Genomic DNA, 11211 nt, shown 5'->3' on the forward strand with positions numbered 1-11211 from the left:
TCGATGAAGAAAAAGACTGTGAAAAAACGAATACTTTCTATAGCGAAGCGCGGTGGTATCTTACCCATTTTACCATTATTGGGAGTTCTCGGTTCGTTGGCTGGCGGAGCAGCGGGAATCGCGAAGGCTGTGAACGATAGCAAGGCGGCGCAACGTCAGCTCGAAGAAATGCAGCGTCATAATCGCGCCATGGAAGGTCACGGATTTTATCTCGCTCCATACAAGCGCGGACGAGGGTTCTCAACAGCGGCCAAGAAAAAAAACGTCAAAATAAAAATGCCTGCCGGTGTAACGACCAATGTACAATTCAAACAACTTGCAAGACGTATGCGTATACAATTTTTTAGAGGCGTTTTCATGCGCAATAATTTACCGATAAACGGTGTACGGCAAAATGAGAGCGGTATTGTCAATTTGGATGACGTCGATGGTTCCGGTATTCATTGGGTTGCGTATGCAAAGAGGGGAGATCGTGTGGTATATTTCGATAGTTTTGGAAATCTTCGACCGCCCAAGGAATTAGTGCGATATTTTGGACAAAATGTTGCAAATATAGAATACAATCACACGGCCTATTAAAATTATAATCAAAGTATTTGTGGACAATTGTATCTTTGATTTCTTCAAACGGTCGATGATCGATATGAATTTAAACCCTGACAATTCACCGTCGCGACTCAGTATTCGTTCGACAGTTTTCCAGCATGTCACTCACGCTTACGTTGACTGGCAAGAGTAGCGCTCTTGCTGTAAGCTACTTTCCGGCTATAGATTTAAACGATGACGATTACGAGCTTGGTTTAACGGACTTTGAAACTTATCATACGATATCGAACGTGAATTCTTGAAATAATAAAGCCGTTACTACGGGCATGTATCCGACAAATATATACATATCCATACACGGCTTACTCATTTCACCTAGCTCTACCTGTCCTGCTACCGCCATCTTGCTTACCGCATGCGCGCTCAATCTCGATGCGCTATCTCGCTTCACAGGCGCTCTCGCTCACCGGCACGCTCTATCTCTTTCGCGGGGTCCCCACGCGGTACGGACTCCCACCGCCGAACCTACGGCGCACAGGGGGGGACGCCGGCCGGGTATATAAGCCCGGCCGGCCGAGACATCAAGACCAGATCCGATCCCGACCAGCTCCTGATACCGATCTCTACACTACCTAGCACCTCTTAGGGCAAAGGTTGTACTCAGCCCCGCCGGGTTGAACTGGCATTCTACACCTCGGGCCAAGGTTGCACTTGGCCCCGTCGGGTTGAACCGACTCTTCTAGTCACCCACAGCCTCGACAATACCGAAAATCTCGACGCGTTGCGACATCGACTGCGAAATTTCGTAACCGAAAACCCGGCGCTATTCCCCGAACGCGACACCACCGACATGCCGAACAAAGGAGAAACGACGCCGGTACGGCCCGAGCCGACCCCAGACCATGCCGAGCCAACCCCAGACCATACCGCGCCGAGCACCAACCGTACCGAAACGGCCACACCCGATCCGACCGCAATGCTAGATCGCATCCGAAAGTGGGGCCTATGCTTCGAAGGCAAGAACCCATTTGCGTTTATAGAACGGATAGAGGAGTTAAAGCGATCCTACCGCTACGACGACGAATTTCTCCTCCTCGGGTTACCGGAAATGCTACGCGGGAACTCCTTGTTGTGGTACCGCAACAACCACGAGGAGTGGACCAGCTGGGACGCCTTTTGCACCGCCTTCCGGCTGAAGTACCTCCCACCCGACTATCAGGACGAACTACGACAAGATGTTCAAGCACGAAGACAAAGACCGGGGGAGTCTTTCGACCAATACGCCACGGACTTACTCACGATGATGAGGCATGCCGGGGGCTACACGCCACGGGAGAGGGCCCGCGTACTCTATAATAACTTGCACTCCAGCTACCAGCTGTACATTCGAGCAACGGAAGCCACCAGCGTCGCCGAGCTAAGCGCTCGAGCAGCCGAGCACGACAAGGTCCTGCGCCGGCAGAAGGAGGAACAACCACCGGCCCGCAGTATGCCAAGCTCACCGGTCGCCGCCGCCACATACAGCCGGGAAGAATGTTGCTGGCGCTGCAAGCAGCGAAGCCACACCCGGCTCGACTGCAAGAGACCGCCGCGCAAGTTCTGCTCCCGATGTGGCCGAGATGGGGTGCTCACCCGCGACTGTCACCCGCCGTCGGAAAACGCCTGTCGGGCCGGGGAACCAGCGGCCACCGCCCGACCCGCACAAACCCAATAAGGTTCACACCTAGGCCGCACTTGAAGATCAAGCTACTCCATCGACACCTGTGGGCTCTGCTCGACTCTGGTTCCGAGGTCTCGTTCGTGAGCCCGGCCACGGCAAAACGCGCCAAGTACTGCGGCCACCCCCCTAGGGGGGTAACCCAGCAGATCAACTTGGCTGACGGCACCACGGTACCGATTACGCAGACCATAGACCTGCCAATCGCCACGACGGACCGCACCGCAACGCATCAATTCCAGGTCATGCCGAACCTCAGCGGACCCGTCCTGATCGGCATTGACCTATGGGCCAAGCTCGGAGTAACCCTCCCAGCACCTCCGACAGCCACCACCCGCGCGGTACCCAGCGTAGGAGAAATCTCGGCCGGGTTAATGCCTCGGACCGCGGACGAAGACCGCCGCCTGAGAAACTTTCTGAACCAGGAATTGGCCGCTTTCGACGCCGTACACGGACCGACGGACCGCCTGGAACACCGGATCCGCCTCACCACGAATCAGCCCATCAAACAGCGGTATCGACCACGCAATCCGGCCATGCAGGCCGTCATCGACCAAGAAGTCCGGAAAATGGAATAGGCCGGCGAAGAAGGACGGCGCCTATCGATTCTGCATCGATTTCCGGAGACTGAACGAGGTAACCCAAAAGGACGCCTACCCACTGCCGCACATCACGGCCACTCTCGATAAGCTCCGAGGCGCCAAATACCTAACCACGCTCGATCTCAAGAACGGATACTGGCAAGTCCCGCTGGCACCCGAGAGTCGGCCAAACACGGCGTTCACCGTCCCAGGGAGAGGGCTGATGCAGTTCAGGACCATGCCGTTCGGGCTACACTCGGCCCCCGCTACGTTCCAGCGCCTGCTGGACTCCATCCTGGGGCCCGAGCTTGAACCCAACGTTCTGGTGTACCTAGACGACATCATCGTGGCCAGCCCAACATTCGACGCCCATCTGACGCACCTGGCCGAAGTCTTCCGGCGCCTACGAGCCGTCAAGCTCCGACTCAACATCGACAAGTGCCATTTCTGCCGGAACAGCCTCCGATACCTAGGGCATATCGTCGACCGACAAGGAATCCGAACCGACCCAGCTAAAGTAAGCGCCATAACCAACCTGCGACAGGTCCGCCAATTTCTGGGCCTAGCATCCTGGTACCGACGGTTCATAGTGGACTTCTCCACTGTCACCGCACCACTGACGCACCTCACGCGCAAACACGCGCGCTGGTCCTGGGGTGAGGCCGAGAGCGAGGCCTTCCAGCGCCTTAAGAGCGCCCTAACCTCCGCCCCGGTGCTGGCATGCCCCGATTTCAGTCGACCGTTCACGCTACAGACCGACGCCAGCGCACACGGGCTCGGCGCCGTGCTCACGCAACAACTAGCGGAGGGGGAGCGGGTTATCGCCTATGCCAGCCGAACCCTCAACCTAGCCGAACGGAACTACAGCGCAACCGAGCTAGAATGCCTCGCCGTAGTCTGGGGGATACGCCGGATGCGCGACTACTTAGAGGGGTACCGCTTCACCGTGCTCACCGACTACCAGTCTCTAAAATGGCTCCAACGCCTGGAAGCCCCGTCCGGCCGACTTGCTCGCTGGCTCTTCGAACTCCAGCAACACGACATGGAGATAAAGTACCGCCGGGGCTCTCAGAACCAGGTAGCCGACGCGCTCTCTCGCCAGCCAGAGGTCGCCGCAGCGCAAAAGGCGCCGCCGTGCACCTGGTACCGTCGGGTCAGCCAAGACGTGCGTGCCCGACCCGCCGACCGACCCGCCGACCGACCCGACTATCAGATACGCGAGGGGCGCTTATACCGACACATCCTATGCGTACCCACCTCCGACCGACACACCTTGCTCCAACGTTACCACGACGATCCGGCGTCCGGCTATCTGGGAACCGCCAAAACCATGGCCCGTATTGCCCAGCTATACTACTGGCCGGGGACGTTCCGAGACATCGCGCGATACGTACGCTCGTGTACCACCTGCTTGGCCCACAAGGCCTCCCAACTACGGTCGGCCGGGAACCTCCACACCAGCCCGGTTACCGCGCCAGGGCAGCAGGTCGCTATCGACCTGGTCGGGCCGCTACCACGCTCCAACCGCGGCCACACGTGGTTACTAACTATGCAAGACCGCTTTACCTTAAGTGGGTCGAGCTCACGCCCCTCCGAAAAGCCACCGCGAGTAACGTCACGAGGGCCTTCACCGACCAGGTCGTCTACCGACACGGGTGTCCGCAAAGGCTAATCTCGGACAACGGGACACAGCTGAAATCGGCGCAGTTGGAAAAAGTATTACAGACCTTCGGCATCCAGCACCGTACCGCACCGCCGTACACATCCCAGTGTAACCCCGTCGAACGAGCAAACCGCACCATTAAAACCATGGTCGCGCAATACGTAGGAAGGAACCAGAAAACCTGGGACGAGCATACATCTGCCCTCCAGTATGCATTTAACACCGCCTGGAGCGAGGCCACCGGACACACGCCCGCCTACCTGAACCATGGCCGGGAGCTAGCCCGACCACATCCAGAGGACCGGCGGAGCCAAGGAGCCGCCACGACACCGGAAGCAACGCAACGCCATCTACAGGAAGCCTACGAGCTCGTGAAAATCCACCTAGCCCGGGCCTTTCAGCATCAGGCCCGACATTACAACCTGCGGAGGCGCAACTGGAGACCACAACTGGGGGAACTCGTGTGGAGGAAAAACCATGTTTTGTCCAACAAGGCGAAGGCGTTCAACGCCAAACTGGCCCCAAAATTCATCGGGCCCTTGGAAGTACGGAGAATAGTCTCGCCCGTCATCGTCGACCTCCGAGATCAACGCGGACGCTGGCACCGGCACGTGCATGTGCAGGACCTCAAGGCGCACCCGGCCGGCCCGAGAAGGACGACTAACGCCTGGCTGCCAAAACCCGCCACACATCCACTCCGGCGGGAAACCACCCGGCAGTTATCAACCGCGAACGCCGATAACGCCCGATAACGGCACGGTTATCGACCACGGGCGTCGGTACCCACGAGGCCATTCGTACCCGCCCCGGGAAACCACGCTTACCGACCACGAGAGTCGGTACAAGCGAAACGAGCGCCACACCCCATACCGGCGCCGTTACCGACCCCAGGTACCGAGACACGCGTAACCCGCGGTTACCGAGTCACGTCGCGAACTCACGATACGCACCCGATGGCGTATCCGGTTCGACCACGCGCCGCGAAAAATCGCAAAAACCGCGAGGATCGCATACCAAGCATTCCGCGACCGCGTATAAAAGACCAAAAACCGGACCGCGGAGAGACCAGTCGACTGCCGCCACAACATGCCGACAGAAGCCGAGCGCCGGCAATTAATAAAGTTATTTGGGCGGTGGTCCGAGGATGAAGAGGGCGAGTTCCCCGACGGCCCCGGGCCAACGCCCGTTACCCCACCACGAGGCGAACCACCCGGGACAACAGGCCACCACCGACGAACGACACCGCGGGTCGGGACCACGATCCAGAGGGGCAATGCGGAGACCAGGAGGAAGATCCTCCTCCTGGCCACACCACCACCACCGGACCGCCGCCGAACGACCCGAGGACAACCCTCGACGCCCCGGACACCCCGTCCGGCAACTGCAAGGGCACCGCCGCCACCAACCGCGGACCCCCAGCGGCAGCCACCGGCCCGTTAGCGGACCTCACGGGTCAACCAGCCGGCACCGGTCACATGCCGGGCAGCCACCAGACCTACAGCAGCGCACCCGCCGCCGGCAACACCACGATGCGCCGCCACCGCCCGAGACAATCCAGCGCCACCACCACTAAGGGCCGTAGGCGCCCACCCAGCCGCACCAGTCGAGGTTCAGGTGGCCCCAGGAAAAATCCTCCGGGTACCCCAGCACGCGGTTCACCACGTGCGCCGCCACCGCGCCTGGGCCCCGGAGGGTCTTTGGAGCCTCCGTTTCAACCAGGATGGAACCCTGCGCAGTAGTCGCCTACGACCCCGTGCCACCACCATCTAACCGGGGGGGGGGGGGGGGGGGTACATATATACATATCCATACACGGCTTACTCATTTCACCTAGCTCTACCTGTCCTGCTACCGCCATCTTGCTTACCGCATGCGCGCTCAATCTCGATGCGCTATCTCGCTTCACAGGCGCTCTCGCTCACCGGCACGCTCTATCTCTCTCGCGGAGTCCCCACGCGGTACCGACTCCCACCGTCGAACCTACGGCGCACAGTGGGGGACGCCGGCCGGGTATATAAGCCCGGCCGGCCGAGACATCAAGACCAGATCCGATCCCGACCAGCTCTTGATACCGATTTCACCACTACCTAGCACCTCTTAGGGCAGAGGTTGTACTCAGCCCCGCCGGGTTGAACCGGCACTCTACACCTCGGGCCAAGGTTGCACTTGGCCCCGTCGGGTTGAACCGACTCCTGTCTCGACCGCTCCACGGGCTGAGGTTGAACTCAGCCCCGCCGGGTTGAACCGGCTCCTACCCACCTCGGGCCAAGGTTGTACTTGGCCCCGTCGGGGTGAACCGACTTCCGTTGCTTAGGCAGCGCTCGACGTGACACTCGAGCCTGCCGGCAATACGTGGCCGCCTGACCTAACCTTAGACAATAAGTGCATGTACCGACCGCGCTGTAAATATAATCGCATGATAGAGATAAGTCCGCAAGTTCTATGTCGCGTAGTCCTAGACCTGCGTAGTCCTGCTAGTTGTAAGGCCTGTTAGTGCTAAGTCCGCTAGTTGTAACCGCGTCCTAGTTTTAAGGCCTGTTCGTACTAAGTCCGCTAGTTATGACCGCATGCTAAGAATATGACCTGTCTAGTAATAAGTCCGCTAGTTATAAGACCTGCTAGTAGTAAGCCTTGTCTAGTACTAAGTTCGTTAGTTATAAGGCCTGTTAGTAATAAGTTTTCTAGTTCTGCGTATAATAAATAAAATAAATATAAGTAAAGGCTCTCTATAATAAAATTAAATATAATATAAATAGGCAATTAGAGCCACGCGCGGTAAATAGTGCGCACAATGTTAATAATTAAATTTAATATAAATTAGTATAAATTCAAAAGACGTACGTTTCGACCCTTTATTTGGGTCATCTTCAGCGCAACGAAATTAATTAAACGCAAATTAACGCAACATGATTTTAAAAATAATAAACGGACTTAAAAAGTACAGAGCTCAAAATCTCCCGACATCTTCGCATTCCACCTTGATGAATCCATCGTTTCGTAGTGAAGGTGGTTTAACGGTTGTTATGTAGTAAATTAGACTTCGGATTAATTCTCAAGTCTGTACATACTGTGTGGAACGTGAATTTTTATCGCACTTTTGTTTTTTTATCAAGAGCTGAGAGTAAGCGTTCTTCGTAAGTGATACATCTCCTACTCTAAAATGTTCGAGACAATGTCTATCCCGGTATGTTCGTCACAAAGTGTCTGACAGCGAATAGAGAAGAAGTCTATTAAGTGTGTTCCAAGTGAAGTTTGAAAAATGCCATCATTGCTTGAATTGGTTTTGTGTCAAGGCCAATCGAACGCGTCATGGTGGGCGGAGAATCTGGCGATGGGGCTGTTGAGAGCTCTATTAAATCTGGTAGTTTTCCAAAGAGTGAGTAGCATTTTTTATTTTATATCATATTAGGTTATGTTAGCGGGTCCCTTGCCTATCGGTTAGGACGTGGTCCTTTCCCCCCTCTCCACGGACCCATTGCCTACCGATTTCGCCGCGGTCCCCCTCCCCCTCTCCGCGGACCCCTCGCCAACCGATTTCGCCGCGGTCCCCCTCCCCCACTCCGCGGACCCCTCGCCTACCGGTTTCGCCGCGGTCCCCCAGCGTGACGTCATACTCTCCGCGCCCCTCACCTCCCCTCAGAGGACCATGGCTTAGAACCGGCCTAGATACACTACTAGTGGGAGCCGAAGCTCCTTGGGGAATAGCAATGATAAACTGTGCGGATATTCGGCTGCGGTAAAAGACAAAAACGCGGGCGAGACTGGGTGTTAGACGCGGGGCGCGAAAACCCCGGAATGCGTACGCCGATACCGGCCCGTTATATCGGCCGGAATGTTCGCTCGGCTTGAATTACGCCTCGCGCTGCGAAGAGGTCGATTATTGCGTTTTTCTGTAATTCGGGCGCGAATCCGACCCAATCCTCGATGTCACCCCGTCAACGGCGACCTTATCGCCCGCTATTATCGCTAAACTGTTACTACGCAACTTAAGACTAACAGGCAATTAACGCAACGCGGACACGCTTTGATTTCGGACAGACGTGTTTCGCAGAATCGAACACTCAGCACACACTCTCGCTATTCCGACGAGAATCGCGTGAAAACCCTTTCAAAACGCGCTCACAATTTCGAAATGAGATTCTGTACAACAGACATAATACATCGAATTTACGCGGTTCACACTCTCGCGCAACCCATACAATAATCGCAAAAGAAATTCGCACCAGACGTGTACGCCACCCTCTCATGGGATGCGGCCTTGCCGTGGCGAGAGGGCTCATCCTTTGCAAGAGGATAGTCTTGCAAAGGGTGCTAACAGCATCCCGTACCTGAAGTACATCGGGTACATCAACTCCCCGAGTTCCGGGGTGTCTCCCCGGGGTCTCGGGGTGGGTTGTTGCGGCGGGGGCCGCGGGGATGGGTGACCATCTGTAACTACCCGAGGGGCTCTGCCCGGAGGGTTAACCCGAGGGGCGTTGCCCGGAGGGAGTTACGGTGGTCGGTCGCCGGGGCCGCTCGGACGTTCCCGAGGCGGGGCCTGGCGGCGAGAGGAGCCTCAGGGTGCTGGTTGGGGGTCTCCAGGCTGGGTAGCCTGGGTCCCCGTCCCAGCGTCCCTGTGGCTGGCCGCACCCAAGCCACTCGGATGTATTCCGAGCTCAGGTCGGGGGCGGCGGAAATGGCCATGCGTGGTTACCCGAGGGGCGCTGCCCGGAGGGTTTACCCAAGGGGCACTGCCCGAAGGGGGCCACGCTGGTCAGTCGCCGGAGCCGCTCGGACTTTTTCCGAGGCGGGGTTCGGCGAGGGGAGGAGCCCCAGGGTGCTGGTGGAGAGCTCGCTCTCGTCCCAGCGTCCCTGGAGTTGGCCGCACCGGGGCTACTCGGACGTATTCCGAGCTCGGGCTGGGTGTGGCGGAGAAGGCCATGCGTGGTTACCCGAGGGGCTTTGCCCGGAGGGGTTTCCCAAGGGGCATTGCCCGGAGGGTGCCACGCGGGTCTGCCGCTGGGGCCGCTCGGACGTTTCCGAGGCGGGGCCCAGCGGCGAGAGTTCGTACTCCTGGCCGGTCGGGACCGTTTCCCCTTCCGAACCGGCCGGCCAGGAGAAGGTGTGTCCCTCTCGCCGGCAGTGATTAATTGGCGGGGGGACGGCTGGTCGCCACGGCGTGTATGGCAGGGCCGGGGAGCGGCGACCCTGTCCGAAGCGTCCGTGGGGCCCCCCGAGTGGCGTCACTTCCGGAGGTGCCCGCGTTGTCGGAGGCGGGGGACCCCCGAAACCCCATGGGGGAGTCAAACCCCTCATGGGGGAGTAAGGGGCTCGGAGTCCTGTGCCGGGGGTGCGGTATCCCCCCCGGCCGGCGACATAAGCCGGCCCCCCGGGAGTCCCCGGGGCACCGGCTTGAAGGGCGATTCCGGTCATGTTTCGGGTCGCCCTTTGGTCGGTGGGAGATACGCCGGCCGGTCGAGCCTCCGCAGGGAGTGGGAATAAAAAGAATGAGCTGCAATAACATAACCATAACCAATAACTTAAGTACTAAAGGGGAGGAGGAGACCAAAGGTCCCAGACCGGGGCTGCGGTCTTCTAAGGTCGCTGTAAAGGCGATGGAATTGGTGAGGGGAACGAGAGTGGTCCTCCGAAGAGAGGAAGCTGTACCACGCAAGGAGCCCACGGTGGCAGAATCTTGACAAGGGATGTCCAAGACCGAGAAGGAGGAAGTATCGATGGAGGTCATCGCCCAGATCCCTCTACCAGAGGACGTTACGTACGACTCTGATTGGGGGAGAAACCCCTCACCAAAAAGAGAAAATGAGGGCGCCCCGCTACCACCAGGGAGTATGAGAAAAAAAAGGTCAGAGAGGCCGAGCAGCTCGCTGAGAAAGAGCGCAGGGAGGAGGCAGAGATGCTCGACCCTGCCACGCCATTGAGTGAAAGCCAGGCGTGGCAGAGGTTTGAGCAGAAGACTGCCGAATTCAACGACGAGGTTTCGCAGGCGCCGACGCTTGATGTCGCTGCGAGGGGATTGGAGTGCGTTACCGTATTAAAGAAATGCGCGATAAAAAGCAAAAGACTAAAAGGTAACGTGCAAAAAGAAATATCGGATGCGGCCTGTTACCTGCAGGCCGCCATAGCCGCTCTGGCCGCGACAAGTTCGTCGCAGGCCACAATGACTAATAATCCAGAGGGGGAGAGCGAAATAAAGACTCTACAGAATGAAAATAGGATACTCATGTCAGAGATACTCCAATTGAAGAACGAAGTTCAACGTCTCAAGGAAGGGGAAGGCAAAGCCAAAGGGAAGAAATCCCGAACTGCGCCCCCAAAGGCTATAAACGAGGGGGTGAACCCTTACGTGGTAAGGGAGGATATTCCCTCCTCATCCGCCACAGCAAGAAAGGAAGTAGAGGTTGACGCCGCAATAGATGTGGACATCGCTATGGGGATGTCCCAACACCAGCGCCGCCACCGGTCAACAGACCCCCTGTAAAAGGAACTGTCAAGAAATTAGAGGATTATCCTCCTGGCATAGGACAGGAGAATATGAGCGCATACGATGAGTTGACCGCGCATATTCAGGGGCTGCTCGACATGAGGGAAAAGATTAAGAAGGGAGCCAAGGGCCCGCCTTCAAAACCTCCCCCGAGCAGAGCAGTCTCCTCCGACGCCGACCGGCAGTACGCCGTGCCCTCGATGGGACCGGTCCCTGCCAAGGA

The sequence above is a fragment of the Formica exsecta genome, unplaced genomic scaffold (assembly GCF_003651465.1).
Source record: "Formica exsecta isolate Colony F162 unplaced genomic scaffold, ASM365146v1 scaffold1254, whole genome shotgun sequence".
Taxonomy (NCBI): Eukaryota; Metazoa; Arthropoda; class Insecta; order Hymenoptera; family Formicidae; genus Formica; species Formica exsecta.